Source organism: Ambystoma mexicanum, chromosome 4q, assembly GCF_040938575.1.
Source record: "Ambystoma mexicanum isolate Mex_15411 chromosome 4q, UKY_AmexF1_1, whole genome shotgun sequence".
NCBI classification, from domain to species: Eukaryota; Metazoa; Chordata; class Amphibia; order Caudata; family Ambystomatidae; genus Ambystoma; species Ambystoma mexicanum.
In genome coordinates, this window is record NC_090928.1 from 399,568,713 (window position 1) to 399,589,793 (window position 21,081).

Genomic DNA, 21,081 nt, shown 5'->3' on the forward strand with positions numbered 1-21,081 from the left:
GTTTCTGTCAGGAAATTCAACAGGGGAGAGGAGACGTGAAAGCAGAGAGGAAGGATTTGAGGTGCTTCTGGAACCGGAGATGGTTCTCCTCAAGTTTCAGGGAGGCAGTAAGGCTGTTCCAGAGGGAGGCCCCTGCCGAAGAGAGAGATCTACCACCAGCTCGTTGCTTGGAGAAGGGACTGACCGTGAGGGAGTTGGAGGTGGATGAGTGAAGAACTCGAGAAGGAAGCGTTTTAGGAAGAGGGAATTGAAGGTATTTCGGCCCCAGGCCCCAAAAGGCCTTGTGGACAATGCAGATGGGTTTGAACTTAATCCTTGCAGCCACTGGGAGCCAGTGCAGAGATTTCAGTCCTGTAGAAATACGATCCCTGGGCTTGAGGCCAAGGACAAGTCCTGCTGTCCTGTTCTGGATAAGTTGCAGAGGGCGGAGAGTAGAGGCAGGCAGATTTAGATAGAAGCAGTTACAATAGTCCAGCCTAGAGAGAACCAGGGCTCTGGAGACAGTGAGCTTCTGGGATAAGGAGAGGAAAGGAAGAATACCGCTGAGGAGGTGCAGCTGGTAGTGTGAATTCTTAGAGACGTCAGAGATGTGAGTAGAGAAGGAGAGTGTGGAGTTGAAGATGACCCCAAGGTTTTTAGCCTTGCAGGTGGGAGCGTGAAGAGGGCCAAGAGAGGCGGGCCAGATAGCTGCAGGGAAGGAGGGAGAAGGTGTGCCGATGAGTAGAATCTCAGTCTTACTGGCATTAAGCCAGAGGTCATTGGCGGCACACCACTCCTGGATGGCAGACAGACAGTCAGAGATGAGGGAAGGAGAGGAGGAGCCTGAGGGTAGCCTGAAACCACAAGTTGCAGGTTTGAGTGAATACCTGGTCGGCCACAGATGCTGGTGCAATACGTTCCAGTTGAAGAATGCAGCTCACTTGTGTGCAGACCTCCTCTAAGCACAAAACTGGATGCTGGAAAGTAGTTTCTGGCGATGGTCAAAGTTGCATGGTGACAGGAGGGGACACTGTTGTTGCAGTCAGAGTCAGCCTCATATCTCGAGTCCCTTGGATGCTGGAACTGTGAAATTCGGTAGAGATGACCCCTCTTACAAAGGCAGTGGGCTTCAAAAGTTCTGGGGCAAAACGTGGAACGGCCACATCCACAGCGCGGTAGTCCACCGTTCAAGCTGGTCAGGCACTGGGTGGTCATGGGGCACTTCATAGGGCTCTTCTTCGCAGTACACTGTACCTATGTTGGGAATGGTTGGTGCCACTGCTCCAAGGGTAGAAGCTGCACTGAAGGACTTCTGAAGATCACCAGCCAGACAGGGCTCCACCAGGACTGCAACAAAAGTTGGTTGCCTGGCCTTCTAAGGATGGGTCCATGGTCTTCTACAGTCTTTACAGCTGGGCAAGATACATGGCTCCTTGCATGATTTCTCTAGGATCTCTGAGGCATGGCTGCAACACTCTTATTTTCCAGAAACACAGGTGAAATAGAAACTCAGCTCACCGAATGGAAGATTTGCCCCTCACACACACCCAGCAGTGGTCCAATCAGGACCAATGATGGTGAAACACAAGCATACTCCCTAGACATTCAGAAACCAGTATGTGGATTGGGATAAGGCAGTGCCAGCCCACTTGGGAACACACACACATGGAGCTGCACTAGCCCATGTAAACCAAGGCTTTCCCAAGCAATGTATGACCATAAAAGGATTTTCCTGACCTGGCAGGGCAGGAAGAAGGCCACAGGACAAGATGGCCAAAAGAACAAGCAAAAACCTTGGGGCACAGAAATGTTGAGACACTATCCCCAGTTAGTAGCCAAACTTGGTAAATGCATTAAGGCTAAAGAAAAGTACTGCAAAAATATTCAAAATGCAACTGCTTCCACCAGCTTGTCTTTAGGCACATTCAAAGTAACCAAAAAAAATCCCTTTTAGTTTAGACTAGGGTCATACAAAATAAACCCCATTGCACTGCATTGTAAGACAAATTGTGCAAGGATAAAATGTTACTCAAAAAATAGATAACATGTATCACAGAAAGGGAAACATAGTTTCACAGTACTGACCGCCTTAAGGACTAGTCAGTTTCCCCATAGCAATGAGCAAAAGTGCAGTGGATTGAAGCTGAAGGCTTTACTTCAGTGGAAAAAGTCAGGACATAGTTCCAAAACAAAAGTTCCAAAACAAAGCGACAAGTTGGGACTAACAAGAGAAAACCTTCCTAACAGGTACAACTATGTACAACATGGAAAGTTTCAGACTCCAGACAGGGGTTTTCCCATTTCCGCAATGTTAATGTACGCTACAAATTTCCTTCACCTGTGCATATTGTTTCTGTTGTAAATATTATTGTAATGAAGGGTGTCTGCTTTGGAACCTAGTGAATTCTACAAAAAGGCCAACACCAGGAATACAGTGTAACTGTCTGTTTTCGTGACACTCTAAACAAAAAAAGGTTCAGGAGGTCTTTGTGAAAGTTACACAATATATGTGAAGGGTCATTGACAGTCATTTAGCAAACTCTCCTTGTTGGTCGTTGACTGTTTGGTCTAGTAAAAATATAACTCCCTATCTTTATGTTCCAATGTGCAGCCATCTTTGGACCATTCGTACAAGGTCAAGGTAGAGTTAGAGATCACCAGCTACTCTGAGTTGTTGCTAACAAGATGACCCTTCCCCAGTTTCCACAGGTGGTCTCTAAGTACCTCTCTCTCTCCCTGACTTAAGTTCCTGGCTCTGCTAACTGTTATCCTTTCCCGACACATCCTATGTGCCTACTCTCATAAGCATCTGTTACGTTCACCTGGTATCCACGGGGGTGCCACACGATACTGGATGGAGGTCTAAGCGCTATCCCGGACCCCTATCTGCTTGGTTATGTGCCAGACATTGGGTGTCGTCTATAACAGGAGAATGGAGGGTTAAGATACTGGTTCTGTGATGGGTGGATTCCCACCTCCCTCTGGTTCAAATCCCCTCCCTTGGGGTTATTGCTCAACTTAGTTTTTTTTGCGTTGAACTCTCCGTCCTGTGTCTCTGGGCAGGGACGTGTGGTTGATGCGGGCGTTCCGGGGACCTAGTTGCTTCACTGGTCCGTGTGCCCTTATGTCGGGTCCAGACCGGCTGTGACTCTGATTCTGCTTGCTGTCTTCCAGGTGAGTTATAATGTCTTTTCCGTCTTTATTCTGTCTCTTTCTTTCCCTCCATTTTCTCTGTCTTCTCGGCGTCTTGCTCCACTACGCTGTTCCCTAACAATGTCTCTTTTTGTTTTCACAGGGATGGTTGAAATCTCGGAGTTGCCGAGTATCTTAACCCTCCATTCTCCTGTTATAGACATTGGGTGTCGTCTATAACAGGAGAATGGAGGGTTAAGATACTGGTTCTGTGATGGGTGGACTCCCACCTCCCTCTGGTCCAAATCCCCTCCCTTGGGGTTATTGCTCAACTTAGTTTTTTGTGCGTTGAACTCTCCGTCCTGTGTCTCTGGGCAGGGACGTGTGGTTGATGCGGGCGTTCCGGGGACCTAGTTGCTTCACTGGTCCGTGTGCCCTTATGTCGGGTCCAGACCGGCTGTGACTCTGATTCTGCTTGCTGTCTTCCAGGTGAGTTATAATGTCTTTTCCGTCTTTATCCTGTCTCTTTCTTTCCCTCCATTTTCTTTGTCTTCTCGGCGTCTTGCTCCACTACGCTGTTCCCTAACAATGTCTCTTTTTGTTTTCACAGGGATGGTTGAAATCTCGGAGTTGCCGCGCCAATGGCAAAGACCACGGTGAGTTATTGATGCGCGGAGCGCTGCGCTGTTTATTGGTGTTAATTGCTAAGCTGTGTTCTCTTCTCTTCTTTGTACAGGTTGCGGTGATGTTCCGGAGTGATGAGCGATCGAAGCGTTGCTTGCCCAGGTAAGTGCTTTGTAATGCTGGCCTTGTTCCTTCTCCCTTGCAGGTTGTGGTGAAACCCAGAGATGGGCAAGGTAAGAGAAGCGCAGGGTGCTGCCAGGACTTGCTGCTTGCCCAGGTAAGAATTGTTATTAATGCTGCCCTTGTTTCTTTACCTTTGCAGATTGCGGCGAACTCCGGCGAGATGGGCGAGGTAAGCGAAGTGCAGGATAGATTCAAGACCGGTTACTTCACAGTTAAGTGTTCTTGCTCGCTAATGCTGTTCTTGTTCTTCCAGGTTATTAATGGAATCCGGATCTAGGGCTTCAGGATCGGGCCACCAGAGAAGCAGATGAGCAGGAGCTGGACACAGTGAGCGTTACGCTGCAGGAGTGCAGAATAACGTGAAGCGAGTTCTGCTGTTTGGGTGTGGTTTAAATAGCCCAGGTAAAGTAGTTCCAGGCCAAGTAGTTCCAGGCCCAGCCACACCCAAAACACTAGACCACATGGCTTGGTTCTAAGGAACTGAGCTGTGTAATAGGCCTCCATGTTAGATTAAGGTCCAAAACTGGTATTGCTTTATTCCTGATAATGAGCCTGGCGCCAAAGGTGCCAGGACTGACTCCATGTATGTTTCTGATGGAGATTTAAGGCCCTTCGGGCCAGTGTTAAGTGCTTTTGCCCCACTGCTGCCAGGGGGGCTGTTATACCTGAGGGGGTCAGGGGCATGGATTGTGACACATCTCCTTGTTGCTGTGCCACATGCTCGTTCCTCCACTCACCTTGGGATCACTCTGTTCAGACCAAGGATTCTCCACTATCAGCTACCCTAGGTCGAGCACACCTGTATAAAGAAATGGTCTGCACCGGCTAACTTCCTCCTTTCTCCTGACAGCATCTTTTTCCTCAATTGCCTTCTCCTTCTGTACTTCCTACTCTAGTTGATGCTCCAACTTCTTCTGAATTTCTTGTATTCCTGTTCCACCCTCGTGTTGATGCTCCAAATTCCTGCCCCCAATTACTGATGTTACGCTGGTTCTCCTTCCTCTTGTTAAGGATTTCCATCAGGCGACACACACCTGAGTCACAGCCCAGAATGCAGCACGCAATTGAAATGCTTATGGTATAGATTAGATTAATGATTGAGATAATATACCACTCATATCACACCCCCTTTTCAAATCACAATGGATCATGAACCAGGCTGGTTGATAAAATATAATATTTATTTATTTATTTTAAAATTCAAAAGTAATCATACAATTTTTAATATGGGGCAGCAATCACCAATGGGGTGATAAGAACAACAGGAATGTAAGCAATGCACTTAGTTTAACCTTCGATTGACACAACTACAAAACACCAGGGAATAGGAGCACTTTTTGATTTTAGGTAAGATAGCACTTGAGTTAGAATTTCCCCCTGCAAGATTACCTCAACCCACAAATAATCAATTCTAAGTGGATAAACAGAATCAGCAGGTAATCAGGAATAACAACTGGAAAACAGAATTAAAATCCGACTTTCCCTCCCCAAACAAGAGAGAAAAACAGATTTGAAACCCTGGCAATGCTAAAATAACATTCAGAGATGGATGAATAAATGAATTAATGTGTATAACGCTTGAATAAACACAATTCTTTACTGGAGCAACACTGGGAAGATACTAGCAATCACAAGCAATGGATTGAGCAAAAGCATACAATTCAAAATCGAATCGAAGGTTGAAAACTGTTTATAATCAAAATGACACTTAAAATAATTGAACTTTTGCAATTGCCACCTGAATTTATCAAAACGTTTTTTAATAAATGCTCATCGGTTGCGGTGTAGCTATTGGCCCTAGGTAAAATATGAAAGTGAAATGAGGTCTCTACTTGTTAAATTGAGTGAGTTATGCAAGATCTATTGAGGTGCGTTTTTGAGAAAATGAAGGTGCGAAAAAGGAAAAGAAATCCATTTTGACAAGGACAGTTTTACTCTACACTAGGGCATTCAGGATAGGCTACCAGATTGAGACACAGTAAGCCCCGGGGTTGACTCGTGAGTTCAACCCTAGCACCTCCGCGCCCGCCCTGGTGGACCCAGACCGATCACTCCAAACAGGATTAATAGCTCAGGATTTTACAAGACAAAATTATTAAAGATGTTGGCGCTAGCACAAGGAATCAAAGGCAGGGTTTCAAGAATGATTTTGACAATATTACAATGATCAGGATAAGGATAGGAGGACTTAGAGAGTGGAACTAAGGACAAGGCGAGGCAAGTTAGGCTATGGTTTTCATGGTTCCTATTGATACTCGCAGTCCATTTTTAGTTTGGATTTTGGACAGACAGCGGTTCTGGTCACCACACAGATCTGGTCTAACACAGGACAGCCGGACAATATCAGCGGGACAGGGTCAGCTGGGCAGAGACTGGATACCAAAGGATAGTTTTTTTCTTGACTGGCAATTCTGTTTACTGGAGACTATAGGGCATCAGGAGAGCAGGATGGCAGCAGCATGCAATGAGTGGCAGCAAGCCAGGTTAATTCAGGATGCTTCCCAAAACACCACATTGTTTCCCTTGGTTTTTGGGATTATTTTAGAATGGAGGCCTAGCTGAAGCAGAATCAGCAATGCTTGGCCTTGTGGTTGGGATCTGGAGTTTAGATGGATAAATGCAAGATGAAGACAGGAACAGACAGGAGCAGACAGGAACAGGACGCCGGCGTAGGAAATCAGGAATCAGTGTCTCTTGTGTCTTGTCAGGTACCCTTATTTATCATGCAAAATGACATCATCAATGTAGAGGCTGGGCAGGGTTAACTACACCTGCCCCTAAACTACTTGGATTGGGCAGGGGAGCTAGTCTCCGCCTCGCACTCAGTTGATTGAATTTCTAAGGGGATGATGTTAGGTTTATGAGCTGAGGTTTACAATGTCCCAACACTCCCACATTTACTTTACTTAAAATCCGATTTTGTCAAAAACATACATTTATACACTTGCAATCTCTTGGCAAATTATACCCAAAGGTTACATATGATGTGCAGCACAGATTAGTCCCATCCTACAGTCTGTGCGACCTTGTTTCGCCTTTCTGACACATTTTGGTAATTTTTCACATTCAAGGTTTGGCCTAAAATTCTACAATTTTATACACAAATGTGAATTGTCCCCAGGGACGTATGTACAAAATCTTATGTTTGCCACATTAATACTTTCCTTGGAATCTGTCATATTTCATAACTTCTGTTCCCCATGCAGCAATGAGTTTTTATGAGATTAAATCAGCATCTGGGGTCTTCGTCCATTGGTCAGTTGAGAGTTCATTGTGAGCATTTGTCTGGGACCTAGTGATAGCAATGACCTGGATTTCCCCCAACAGGGACTCGATCTCTGGTTTTGGCCAGCTGATCATCTAGATCATTTCCAGTTTTGTCTGGCCCCTCTATTCTGAAATGACCCTTGATCTTCTTCCAATAGATGGTCATCCCACTAGAGGTGACCAGATCATCAATATTTTGGATGAATTCACCATGTTTGAGCGGTTTGTTGTTAGCACATAGCATGCCTCTAGTTTTCCAATTTACCAGGTGCTCCACAAACCCATTCCTTACATAATCTGAATCAGTGATTATGACCAGTTCGTGGAGTTGGTGTTGGACAGCAGTGAGGATGGCTCGATGAACTGCCTTCAACACTGCCACCTGATTACTACGGGGCCCGATTTTGTACCCAGCGGAAGGTTGCAGGGCATCATTCACCCAAGCATTCCCAACGCCGGACACAGTTCCTTTTCCCTGTTGTTGTCAATGTGGTAGGAGCACATAGACTGTGGGCATTCCCTCACACTTGTCTTCTTCATAAACTTTGTGCAGGGAGTTCAGGTGCGCCTCCATGTTGTCCTGGGTTTTAAGACTTTCGTCCTCCAGTCAGTTTTCTCTGGCACAATCATGCAAGTCTGCCAGACCTTTCACGATGGGACTCTTCTTGTTTTGGCCATATCTGACCTCCACAGGTCAGAATCCAGGAAGTAATTCTGGAATTACTCACATTTCCGGGCCAGATTCTGTCACTTTGAAGATATTGCAATGGCTGGTGTGGATTCTCCACTATGATTTGTTCCCCCTGGATGAATTTTTGAATGCCCACACCGTTGCCAGGAGTGCCTTCTCACAATCGTTGAATTTTTCCTCCACCGAAGATAAAGTCTTGCTTGCATAGGAGATGAATTTATTGACCTTGTCATGCTTTTGATATAATACTGCTGTCAAGCATGTATTCGAGAACCCTGTCTCCAAGGAGAACTCATTGTTTTTGACAGGGTAAGCTAGACAAGGCGCTTGTGAGAGGCTTATTTTGAGTTGCTTTACTGCCTCGGCTTGTTCCAGACCCCACTCCCACTTGACTCGCCCCCTTCAACAGATGGATCAGGGGTCTTTTGATCTCTGCGTAATCCTCAATGAACTTCCTACTGTAATTAGTCAGTCCAAGGAGTGTGGGGTCTTTGAGTTGTAGGAGTGCTTCCACTTTCTTTTCCTGGGGACAGAGACCCTCAGGAGTTATCTCATGCCACAGAAAATTGACACGGGTCCTACACCACTGTGCCTTTTGAAAGGAGAGTTTTCCTCCGGCAACCCTCATCTGTGTCAGAACATAACGGATTTCCCCTCTGTGTTCCACCACAGTTGAGCTTTTGATCAGGACATCATCTATATAGGCCAGGTTACCCCTTTCACCCAAGTCGGGTATGGCCTTATGCAAGAAGATGTTAAATCCGTTGCCGGAGTTGATGTATCTGAAGGGAGTCTGGGTCCATGTGTACTGCTGCCCCCTGAAGGTAAAGGCCAGATTGTATTGGTCCTCCCTACTGACAGGCACAGTCCAGTACCCAAAGGTCAGGTCTATGGCAGTGTATACCTTGAACACCTGGATCTGGGCCAGCCCCTGGTCAATGTAAGGGAGAGGCCATCGGGACATGTGGACCCGTTTATTCAGCTCCCTCAGGTCAGCACAGAGTCTCCACTGGCCATTGGGTTTTAGAATCCCCAGCACCGGATTATTAAAGGTGCTGTAGACTGGACAAATTATCCCATGGTACTCAAGGTTTTTGATAATTTCCGTCAGGGACTCCATGGATGCGAGAGGCAAGCGATATTGCTTCACAAACACTGGAGTCATGCCAGGGTCTGTGGGAACTGTTGTATGGATTTCAGTGCGACCACAGTCATATGAGTCCAACGCAAAGAGATGTTGAAAATCTAAGAACACCTGCTTCAACTTTTTCTTTTGCTCCAGAGTTTCACAGGCATCAGCTAGGTTGGCTCTGTTTTCAACCATTTGCCTGAAGCCTGGAAAGACCTCCGGTTTGGCTATTTCAACGGCCTCCTCCAGCTGGTTTGAGAGGTCCCTGGTTAAAGTATTGACCTGGACAGAGGGTTTCAGGTATGAGAGGCTATCATGGGGGACCTGGAAGATCACCTCTTCCTGCCTGATGTCAGAAGTCACCTCTCCCTCCCCGTAGGGGCAGGAAGCGTGCACCAGGAAATTCCCCCCATGCCGGGTGATGATCCTGTCTGGTGGTACGTATACAAACAATAGGTGTGCCCCAGTGTGCAGGCGTGGGCGGGGGCAATATAAACATTAAATACAAGGAACCTCAGAAAGGAACCCACGCACAAGACAGTCCTAAATTCTGTCAATGATGTTATGGTTGAATCTCCATCTTATTTATAAGGCATATGCTTTCAAGGAAAGTCACAAGAACAACAGAGCCAAAGAAAAAAACCTAAGGAGTACATGGAAATAGATTTATTATACAAAGAAACATATTCTTTAACGTATTTCAAAAATGTTTTTTTACAAGTTTTTAAAAAAAACAACATAACAAAAGATGAAAAGGAGACATACAACAAAGCATATGTACATTATGATTTCAACAAATAATTGGAATAGAAAATAATGCAATAAGACAATTAGTAAAAAGAACAGAGAAAACCACAAAAAGGCAGTTGTGCCTGTTGGGTTTTAACCAGGGTGTGTAAAAAATTACCCTGGTTAGAACAGAATTGAATTATTCATAATCAACTAATGACATGTAGTTATTTGCCATATCAATGACTGCCAATGTGTATGAGAAATCATGGAGTAGTTCCCGGGGGTGCTTCCAGGAGGGAGTGGGACCCAGAAACGGGAAAAACACGTTTCGGCGGGCGTAAATAGGTTGGTGTGGTAGAAGCCTTCCTCAGGGCAGAGGTGATGTAGTCTAGAAGTGAATCCCCTATGAATCTATAAAGGACAGGGGAATGCCGTGCGGCTGCTGTCCCGGGGTATCGGAACTCTGGTACTGCTGGTGTAGGTTGCTGAGCTTCTGCTTGCTCTGTCAGTCAAACACTGGGAGCACAGTAACAGTCGGTGCTCAGTAGGAGACAGGAAACATGTACGCCGCAGGTCAGTTCCAGGAGGACTGATGTGGCGTGAAAACGATGTGGCAGCACAATTGTAGCTGCGCTCTGGGCTCCGGGCTCCGGCTGGCGCTGTCTGGTGGTACGTCATTGTCACTGTCACTGTCAAAACAGTCATTGGGGATTGGTCCTATCAGTTCATTACCTAGATCCATGGAAAAATGTTGGTCATCAACCACCATTCCAATAATGGTGCCTGCGCCCAGAGTGATACTCCTAAGGTCGCTGTTATCCATCACTATTGGAATGGTGTTGTGTTCTACATTGAGTAATGGTGTTGGGTTTAACCCCAACCCTTGCTGTTGAAGATGAGCATTGAGGTGAACATAGGCATCAGGATTTTGCAGTTTCTATCCTCTTTTAATTTTTAATTCAAGTGGGAATAGTCGTGTACATCCTGGGATGGTCACCTCCTCTCCAATTTGAACTTCAACTGCATATGGCAGCAATTGGGCTGACTGAAATGCTTTCTCTGAATCATCAAAGTCCATGGGATTACCCCCTTGTCGGGACCAGGCTTTGTAATTGATCAGGTCCAAATTAATGGCAAAACGTGTAAGAATGTCACAGCCTAAATAGAATGCAGTAGGCATATCTCGCACGACCCAACAATTATGCACAATGCTTTTGTTTCCGATAGAGATTCTGAGCATACACCTGCTAGGCAGGAGATGTTTGGAGTTGGGAGTTTCCAGGCCCGTTTCCCACTTATTAATCAATTTAAATGTGCTAATGGCTGGATCTTTGGGAGCTGTCGGAACATGGCTTCGCTGATGAAGCTCTCACCGTTGTTTACGCAAACTCGGGCGAGAACAGATTCCTTCCCCTCATTTAACTGAATAGGGATGAATAAACATTCTCTAATTTTCTGAATGGCAGCCAAACTTCGAGCTGGTTTCTCATCACTCTTGACTATGGAATTGGGATTTTCACATTGTGAATTGGTATAGAATTTCAAAGTATTTCCTTCCAGTGTGGAATGCCACTTGAAACTGGAAGGAAGGTTGATTGTCAGAAATGGAGAGGAGTTCCCATCACCAGTTTGTTGTCCTACAGCAATTACTGCCACGTCAGGTATTTAGTTTTTCTGAAAATGGAACTCAATATGATCAGATTTTTGTTCAACCATGTGGCATGTGCCATTTAAACTAACATGGTTAACACTATGTTTTAATTGTATTGGCCTGTTAGTCTGGGTCCAGAGGACCTTGTTCACACAGTCTATTAAGGGGCACAACCTTCGCAGGATGTAATTCCCTAGTAGACAGGGTGTGCCCTCTGGAGCTATGACTATGACAGGGTGTTTCACCTTATGTCGCCCAATTTTTATTTCGAAATCTGCAGTCCCCTCGACAGGAATTTAATTCCCATTGAAGTTCTGAAGTTGTTCAGGAAGAGGGTTGAGAGGGATCTGGTATCTCTCCCCCCTTCCGGAATTCAGCTGATCAAAGGCCCTCTTTGACAGAAGAGTCGCTTGGGATCCAGTGTCCACCAGTGCCAAAATTTACATTGCCCTTGCACTCGGACTGGGGCATAAAATCTACCTTCCTCCTCCCCCAATGGGCAAAGGTAATGGGCATTCTGGGTAAGTTTGGTGGTCAATTTCCTTATTTTTGACTCTGACACAGGGGTAGTTTGATCATGATTCGGTGTTGGAGTTTGGGGATCTGAAAGGAAAGTTTGACATTGGGATCTGTGGGGATTTTTGGGCTCCCGTCCCTTTTTGGAGGCAGTCCCCAGACTTGGTTTGTACAGTTTGGTTTCCTTGATGCCCATTCTGGGGTTCAATGATGGGCGATTCTGACTCAGTGCCCACATTCACCATTCTTCATTTGGATCTCTTGGGACCCATTTTTATTTGGGAGGAGTTCCCCCGTCACTGAAGGAGAAGATTTTTTTTCCAGAATACTCTGAGGATTCCAATCCTTCAATTTGGAGGACACTAACCCCCTCCACAAAATGGGTCTTTTTGGGTTCTTTATTTCTCTTTCCCACCCTCTGTTCCTTGGGTGGCAGGTTTTTGGGGCGGGAGATTTTGGTTCCGGTTCCTGGTTGTCCAGGGGCTTTTCATGGGTGAGGAAGGAAGCTTCCTCTAGGGTTTTACACCTTCCTTCCCCCCCGTGCCTCCTCCTCTGGAACTGGTGAGTTGTCGAGGTGCTCTCCCGGTCATTGTTCTGGAGTACCAGACCCTTGGTTGGTGGGGTTCTGAGCCGCCATGTTCATCTGAGGGTTCTTTTGAGCCCTCAACATGCGACCCAGATCCTGGGACAGGTTCTGGTCCTGGCTCTCCAGTTGGGACACCTGTTCCGGCTAGTACGGAGGTCTCTGGTGAACCCTAGGTGAGTCACGGGAAGGGTAACTATCCCTTCTCCCATAGTACCCTGGGTATTGAGAATTTTGGTAACCCTCCACCCTTGGCCTCCCCTGTCCCGGATTGGGCTGTCTGGGCTCCTGAAAGCTGGGAAAGAACTGAGGGTTGTCCTTCAGGTTGGGGTTTTATGTGTACCGGGGAAAGAAACTCAACCGGGCATTTGGGGAATTACTGCCAATCTGGGGAAAGTTAGGACGGAAGTTTCCTGGGGCAGTACCTACCTGGTTGGATTCGCTCCCTTGGGTTGGCGGATTCCATACATACCCCAGGATGGGTCTGTTACCCTTTTATCGGGGGATGATGTAATCAGGGCAGTTAGGTGTCCCATTTGGGGGATTACCTCCCTGAATACCACCAGTCTGGGATTGGCCTGAGGGCCTTCTGGGTCTTTGATTGGGTTGATTTGGTACAGGTATATTTTTAGGCTCCCCCATCTCCAGATCTAAAATGGGGGGCACCTTCACCTCTGCCACCTTAGCAGCAGCAGGGGTGTTGGCTGGTTTGGGGTTTTTGTTTGGATTTTTGTTATCAGCAGGTTTTTGGACCTCATAAATGCGGGTCGCCTGCTCTATGACCCAGCCTAGTGATCTTTTCTCATGAAAGTCCCTCACCAGCTGGGTCATTATATATTTTGGGAGGGCATGAAAGAAGGTAGTGATGAACTCCTGACTATCTGTTTGCACCCTCCTGGTGGTCTGTGCAAAGGCGTGTTTGAGCTCCTGCACAAATTCTTGTGGGGCCTGATCTTCCCTGCACTGCAGATTGTAGGCCACCTTGCGGGCCTCTTGGGGGTTCCTGTGAGCAGAAACATGTTTCAAGATGGCCACCCTATAGGTGGACCATCTGGAGTGGTTCTGATCCTCCAGTCCCACAAAGAAACTGGAGTATTTGGGGGAGAAGGTCCATTTTACAAACTCTATGCAATTCTGGCTGTCCTTCATATGAAAGGTATCCATCATTAGCTCATATAGTTCTAAGTGTTCCCAAACAGAATACTTTGCATTTTTATTAAATGGAGTTATGACACTCCTAATGGCCTTAATCTGCCTAATGGGATCTTTGTTCATAGCTCTCTTAAGTTTGTTTGCCTTCTTTGTTTTAATGACCCAAGTCCACTCACCCTCAGACTCAGAGGCACGGCTACTGGAGGTCCCTTCTTGATCCTCTAGGCACTCCCGGATTCTGTGAGCTTGAGAAGGGATCACTGAATGTTGGGGTCTAATTCCTCTAATCCTGTGGTACTCAGAAGAGTCTTTTGACTCTCCCCTGCTCCCAGGGTTGGTAGAGTATCCCCCCACTGCCCTAACTGGGTAGAGGTCTTTAGGATGCTCTTTTTGGGCCTTGCTTCATTTAGTTCTCCATCAATTTAACCAACTGGTCCCTTGGAAGGCGGTATTTCAGTGGATCCGATTCCCTGACCCTCCGCTCATAGGAGTCTTCCTTGTCAGAGAGAACAGCCCTAACATTGGGGTATCTGTACAGGGACGTCTGTCCATCAATTTCTGGGGGGCGCTGATCTGTCAGTCCAATCTTACCAAACCTATTGAATTCTGCCAGCCCCATGGCTCCCGGCTCATGTGAGCCAGTAGACATGAAGTTGCCAGTGTTCATGGTATTGAATGGGTTTGAGTCCCTGAGTACAGAGGTCCTGATGCTATGACCAGGGGTTGCCCGGTCCCTCTCTACCTGTTCAGGGTCCCTCCAGTTAGTATTTAGTCTAGCACTCTCTTTCTCCAACCTTGCTAGCTTTTCTTTTTCAGCCCCTATTTCTTGGTAATAAGCAAAGATCGGAGCCTTGTGTTCATCTATCAATGCCTTACTGGTCTCAATGATCCCTTGAGCTGCCACTTGCTGGTGGAGCCCATCATTCTTTACACAGAGAGCCTCATTGTCTCTCTGTGCTTCCTGTATGGTCTGGGAATACTAGGGTAATTTCTGCTGCAGGGGACTCACCTCCTGAATTTTAACATCTTTGGTTTGGGTGTTCTCTTCCAGAGCTCCCTCCACCTGTCTGGCGTGCCCCAGTAGCTTCCGATACTCTATTTTTTATTCATTGAGCTCCTGGAGGGCTAACTCTCTTCCCTCTAACTCAGTTCTTAACTTGCTTATTTCCGGTCAAGGGCGTCTTTCTCTTGATTTAGGGTGCTCCTCTGTTCAGCCAGGTCATCCCTTTGTTTTTTGATGATGGCATTGGATTGCTGGCGCTCCTGATCAAATTCTATTTGAAAGTGGAGGTCTCTCAAGATTAACTTATTATTTTCCTCTTTCAGTTCATCTATCTGATTTTGCAACATGGTTATTTGTCCTGAGCAGACCCTATTATCGTTTAACTGTTGAGTCAGCTTCTGTTGACCCTCTTCTAGAGAGTCAATCTTCTCCTGACACTCTATTTTTGCTTCTTCTAGTTGGGCCTCTTGGCCTGCATTATTTTGCTGTTGGCGAGCCAACTCCTCTTTTAATTTTGTCATATAATCTCCAGAATCTGCCTCCAATTCTTGGCTCTTCCGTAATTTATGTTCTGCTGAATCTAGATCTTTCTAGATTTTATCTAATAATTCAATTTGATTCTGTGCCAGAACTGTGCTTTCAACATGCTTTTCCTGTATCACTCGCATGTGGAGATATAGGTAGGCTGCAATTCTGGCAATTTTGATTTGCTCCTCTTTCATTTTTGGGCCCATGTATAATTCACTCAGAGCTTTGTGTAATAGGCCATTGTCCTGCCATGTATCCAGGTTCATGGCAGTGACCTGTTGTTTGATTTCCTGCAGCCAGACATTTTCAACCTGTTCTGGCCATTCACCCCTGACAAAAAACTTGTGCAGGAAGTGCTTCCTAGCCATACTGAGTTCTACTGGAACAGCCATCTTGGCAATGTTCTTTCTTTATTAATTATTTCCAGGTTGTTTTAATTTTACTCTATAGACAGGCCTGGTACTTCGAATATGTGTTTTGGGAGGCGCTTGTACAGTGTAACACAGTATTCACACCACACTAAGTATTACTACTCTGTAGGTTAGTGAGTTGTGTTAGACTGTCACAGGTGGTGACCAAACTCAATCCCCGGACTTGTGCCCCCAAATTTGTTAAGGATTTCAATCAGGCGATGCAGCCCTTAGTCTCGGTCCAGAATGCAACGCACAATCGAAATGCTTATGGTATAGATTAGATTCAATATTGAGATGATATACCACTCATTTCACACACCCTTTTGAAATACCCCGGGTCACAATGGAGCATGAACCAGGCTGGTTGATAAAATATAATATTTATTTATTTATTAAAAAAATCAAAAGAAATCATACAATTTTAATTTTTTTAATAATACATTTTAAACCAATTGGGTGATAAGAACAACAGGAATGTTAGCAATGCACTTAGTTTAACCTTCTATTGACACAACTACAAAACACCAGGGAATAGGAGCACTTTTTGATTTTAGGTAAGATAGCACTAAGTTAGAATTTCCCCCTGCAAGGTTCCCTCAACCCACAAATAATCAATTCTAAGTGGATAAACGGAATCAGCATGTAATCAGGAATGACAACTGGAAAACAGAATTAAAATCTGACTTTCCCAGCCCAAACAAGAGAGAAAACAGATTTTAAACCCTGGCAATGCGAAAATTACACTCAGAAATGGATGAATAAATGAATGAATGTGTATAACTCTTGAAACAAAAACAATTCTTTACTGGAGCAACACTGAAAAGATACTAGCAATCACAAGCAATGGATTGAGCAAAAGCATACATTTCGAAATGGAATGGAAGGTTGAAACAGTTTATAATCAAAATTACACGTTGTACAATTATCGAACTTTTGCAATTCCTGCCTGAATTTACCAAAGCGGTTTTTAATAAAAACGGGTGAAATATGGTAAATCAATGTGGTCCTTGTGTTGGGGTGTAGCTATGGATCCTAGGTACAATATGAAAGTATAATGAGGTCTCTACCTGTTAAATTGAGTGAGTTATGCAAGATCTAGTGAGGTGCGTTTTTGAGAAAATGAAGGTGCGAAAAAGGAAAAGAAATCAATTTTGACAAGGACAGTTTTACTCTACACTAGGGCATTCAGGGTAGGATACCAGATAGAGACACAGTAAGCCCCGGGGTTGACTCGCAAGTTCAACCTTAGCACCTCTGCGTCCGCACTGGCAGACCCAGTCCGATCACTCCAAACAGGATTAAAAGCTTAGGATTTTACAAGACAAAATTATTAAAGATGTTGGCGCTAGCACAAGGAATCAAAGGCAGGGTTTCAAGAATGATTTTGACAATCTTACAATGATCAGGAGAAGGATAGTAGGACTTAGAGAGTGGAACTAAGGACAAGGCGAGGCAAGTTAGGCTATGGTTTTCTATGGTTCCTATTGACACTCACAGTCCACTTTTAGTTTGGATTTTGGACATTCAACGGTTCTGGTCGCCGCACGGATCTGGTCTAACACAGGAAAGCTGGACAAAATCAGCGGGACAGGGTCAGCTGGGCAGGGACTGGATACCAAAGGATAGTTTTTCTTGACTGGCAATTCTGGTTACTGGATAAGATAGGGCATCAGGAGATCCGGATGGCAGCAGCATGCAATGAGTGGCAGCAAGCCAGGTTAATTCAGGATGCTTCCCAAAACACCACAGCGTTTCCCTTGGTTATTGGGAATATTTTAGAATGGAGGCCTAGCTGAAGCAGAATCAGCAATGGTTGGCCTTCTGGTTGAGATCTGGAGTTTAGATGGATAAATGCAAGATGAAGACAGGAACAGACAGGAGCAGACAGGAACAGGATGCCGGCGTAGGAAATCAGGAATCAATGTCTCCTGTGTCTTGTCAGGGACCCTTATTTATCATGCAAAATGACATCATCAATGTAGAGGCTGGGCAGGGTTAACTACGTCTGCCCCTAAACTACTTGGATTGGGCAGGGGAGCTAGTCTCCGCCTCACTCTTAGTTGGTTGGATTTCTAAGGGGATAATGTCAGGTTTATGAGGTGAGGTTTACAATGTCCCAACACTCCCCCATTTACTTTACTTAAAATCCGATTTTGCCAAAAACATACATTTATACACTTGCAATCTCTTGGCAAATTATACCCAGAGGTTACATATGATGTGTAGCACAGATTAGTCCCTTCCTCCAGTCTGTGCAACCCTGTTTCACCTATTTGACACATTTTGGTAATTTTACACATTCAAGATTTGGCCTAAAATTCCACAATTATATACACAAATGCGAATTGTCCCCAGGGATGTATGTCCAAAATCTTATGTTTGCCACATTAATACTTTCCTGGGAATCTGTCATATTTCATAACTTCTGTTCCCCATGCAGCAATGAGTTTTACCAAGTTTTAAAAGATGGCCCACAAAATTAGATTTAACACTGCAAACATTTACATTTCAGCTAATTTTTTCTACATAAATAAAAGTCTTTAAAGTTTCTTTATAATGTAGTCTCTGGCATCAAAAGGCAGTCCCTTTGTTACTTGATCCTGTTTTTTTTGTCTTTCTTCAACTGCAAGCAGCTGTCATTTCCTCCCGGGCAAGGGGGGTTCCAGTCTTGATTGAAGGTTTTATGGTCCCTTCACACTTGACAGGTGAGTGTCCCAGGACTGCTATTGTCCCAGCCTGGAGCACAGACAAATGTCTGATGAGCATGTGAACATTCATTGTCCTATCCCATTCAAAGTTTTTCAAGCTGGCCCTTTGCGCCTATGTGTCCTGGATTTAGGGTTTATCTCCCTTCCTTGGAGGAGTTTCATAGCTGGCAACTGGAATAACATGTTTTTTCTGAGAGTTTACAGCTCCGGCCTATGTGTTTGAAACTGTTTAATATCTTACTTTGGGTCTTGAATTAAACCAACCTATGACAGAAGATATCCTATGTGTGGATTGTCACCACTAACATAATTCCTTTACATTGCTAAGTAAGCAGGCTTCCATTAACAATTGAGTTTTAAACAGGTCATTTTTTTTCTCTTCAGTCAGCACAGCCCATTTTTCTACATGTGTTAAAAACCGCTATCAATTATCTCTTGAATTCGGTTTGCAGCTCCTCAGATTGCCACTGTCTTGGCAGCTGTAGTCATTTTCCTTGCAGCAGGACTCTTATCTAAATTATAGATACATTTATCCTTGACCTGGCTCAGAGAGTAAAACGTCTCTTTGAACTGCTGCACCTGGATACACGTGTTCCCGTGCGAGGGAAAAATTAAGTTGCTTTTGATTTTTCGGAGAGTTGGTTTGACTGGGCCTTTTTACAGTTTCAGAATGACAGGTGGAATTGGCACCAAAGCACCATTTTCAAAGGGTGAAAATGTTTAATTCTGAAGGGGAATTTTTGGCTTTTGCAGCAATGCAGTTCTGCCGGTTCCCTTGATTCCATATATATGTATCAGAACACACTAGCATACTTTGTCAGTGTGTCCCCTTGTTCCCCGTTGTTCCATTTTGCCTGAAGTGTGTGAAGTGTGTGAGGGAAGATGGTGCAGACATTTTTCTGTTGCTGTCAAAAGGCAGTTTTGAGGTCCTGGTGCACACAGAAGCCAGCACAGCCGTTTTGCTGTGTCTTGCACACATGCAGCAAAGTGATGTGGTAATGATTTGAGGGGTTCAATATATTCCACACTCCTCCTGATGTTATATCTCTATTCTACTCCAACGCCTAAAGTCTCCTCTAAATGCTCCTATTGCTTTGCTCTCTTCTCTCTATTTCTCACTCTGCTCTCCAACCTTCAGCATATTCTTGTCCTCTCCATCTAAAACACCCACACTGCTGACATTTCTGGGCTATATAGAAAGGTTGCCCCTCCTCCTGTCTCGGTTCTGCAACAGTGCTGGTTTATTAATGGGGAGCATAATAGGATATCTCTGAGTGTCTGGTGTCTTAATTAGATAAGCACTGGTCTGGCATGATGCATGGACCAAACCTGTGAAAGGTTAGTATACCATCTCTTTTTTCTCTTCTGGTTCACAGGTGCATTTTAGACACACGGCTGCACTGCTGTTTGAGAGGGAGTGCACCTAAATATAATTTCCCTCCAGTTTTTTCTCCTGCATTCTAAGGACAATAAAGGTGAATGGCTTACTCAGTATCCCATGATAAGTATTTGGATGGCAGCTGGACCTAAATTAGCATTGTTCCAAACCCTTGTGCTGATGGTATGGGGGTTATCTTCTACAGCTATAAAGCTGGGGTCTTGTTGACAAACCTGATACTTAACTGTGGGCTTCTCTAATGTATCACAGGCCACCAGACCATTCATGGTACATGAGATCAAAGGTGCAAATGACTTGGGGTAGGGCAGGTGGGCGAACCCTGCATTTCAATGGTGACATGATCAGGACGGTGAGAGGATCCTCTAATTACTGCCCCATGTCCGACCAGCACACTGCCAGTGAAGACATCTGGTCCCCTTGGTCACACCACTATCTGCCCCCAAAGTCAGCCATGGTATTTCATCATAGTTGCAATGGAAAGTAATCCCCTCTTGTAAGGCACCAGCATTGTTCTCACAATTGCTCTTTCTTGACAGTGGAGCAGAGCAGCTTGGGACTTGTTCAGAGCATGTATTTTGGTCGACTCTTCTCTAACCAGCAAAGCAACAGACAAAACATTAGGGTCTGTATAATGATTAAGAAACATAGATAGTTACTTCATTAAGACTGGAATAAAACCAACATGTTAAAAAGAAAGCCACTGACAAATAATGAAGTTTCATAACGCACCTGTAAATCTGACTTTCCATTCAAGTCTTATGACATTTCATAAGGATTAAACCTTGTAAAAGGTTTTAACATATAGGTATGGTCTGTACTGTACCTAGGAATGATGTTACATATACAGTAATGTTAAAATATGACATTAACCAGGAAAACAGAATGCCAAGTTCATCTATTATTTTGGGGGTCAACTTCCCACAAGAACCAAAGACTGGCATAATTGGGATAATTCACAGACTTGTTCATCGGGTAATCATTTGCTTGTTCTATTATGGCACCATATAGCTCCAGTAAACATTTTACAGAGCAGTGATTCACTTTCCTACTTAACTTGCAGGAGCTCCGACGCCATGCAAATGTAAATTTAGAAAGTCTCTTGGTGCCCAAGACCAACAGGAAATAATAACGACTTATCAAATAATGTTAAAAAGGATAATGAGTAAAGACAAGTTTGCTCTGTTGTTTGGAGATTGGTGCCTGACAACAAATGGAATTGTGATGCAGTGATATAGTGCCTGGTTGGGGAGCCTAGCTGGTATGAGGAAGGAAATAATGATGGACCATCAGCTAGGCCTTGAGCCTACTTCGATGAAGCGGCCACAGTCCTTCCCTATTGTAGGTCCTAATGTGCTCCACTTCATACCCTCAGTGCCAAGCAATTCAGTGCT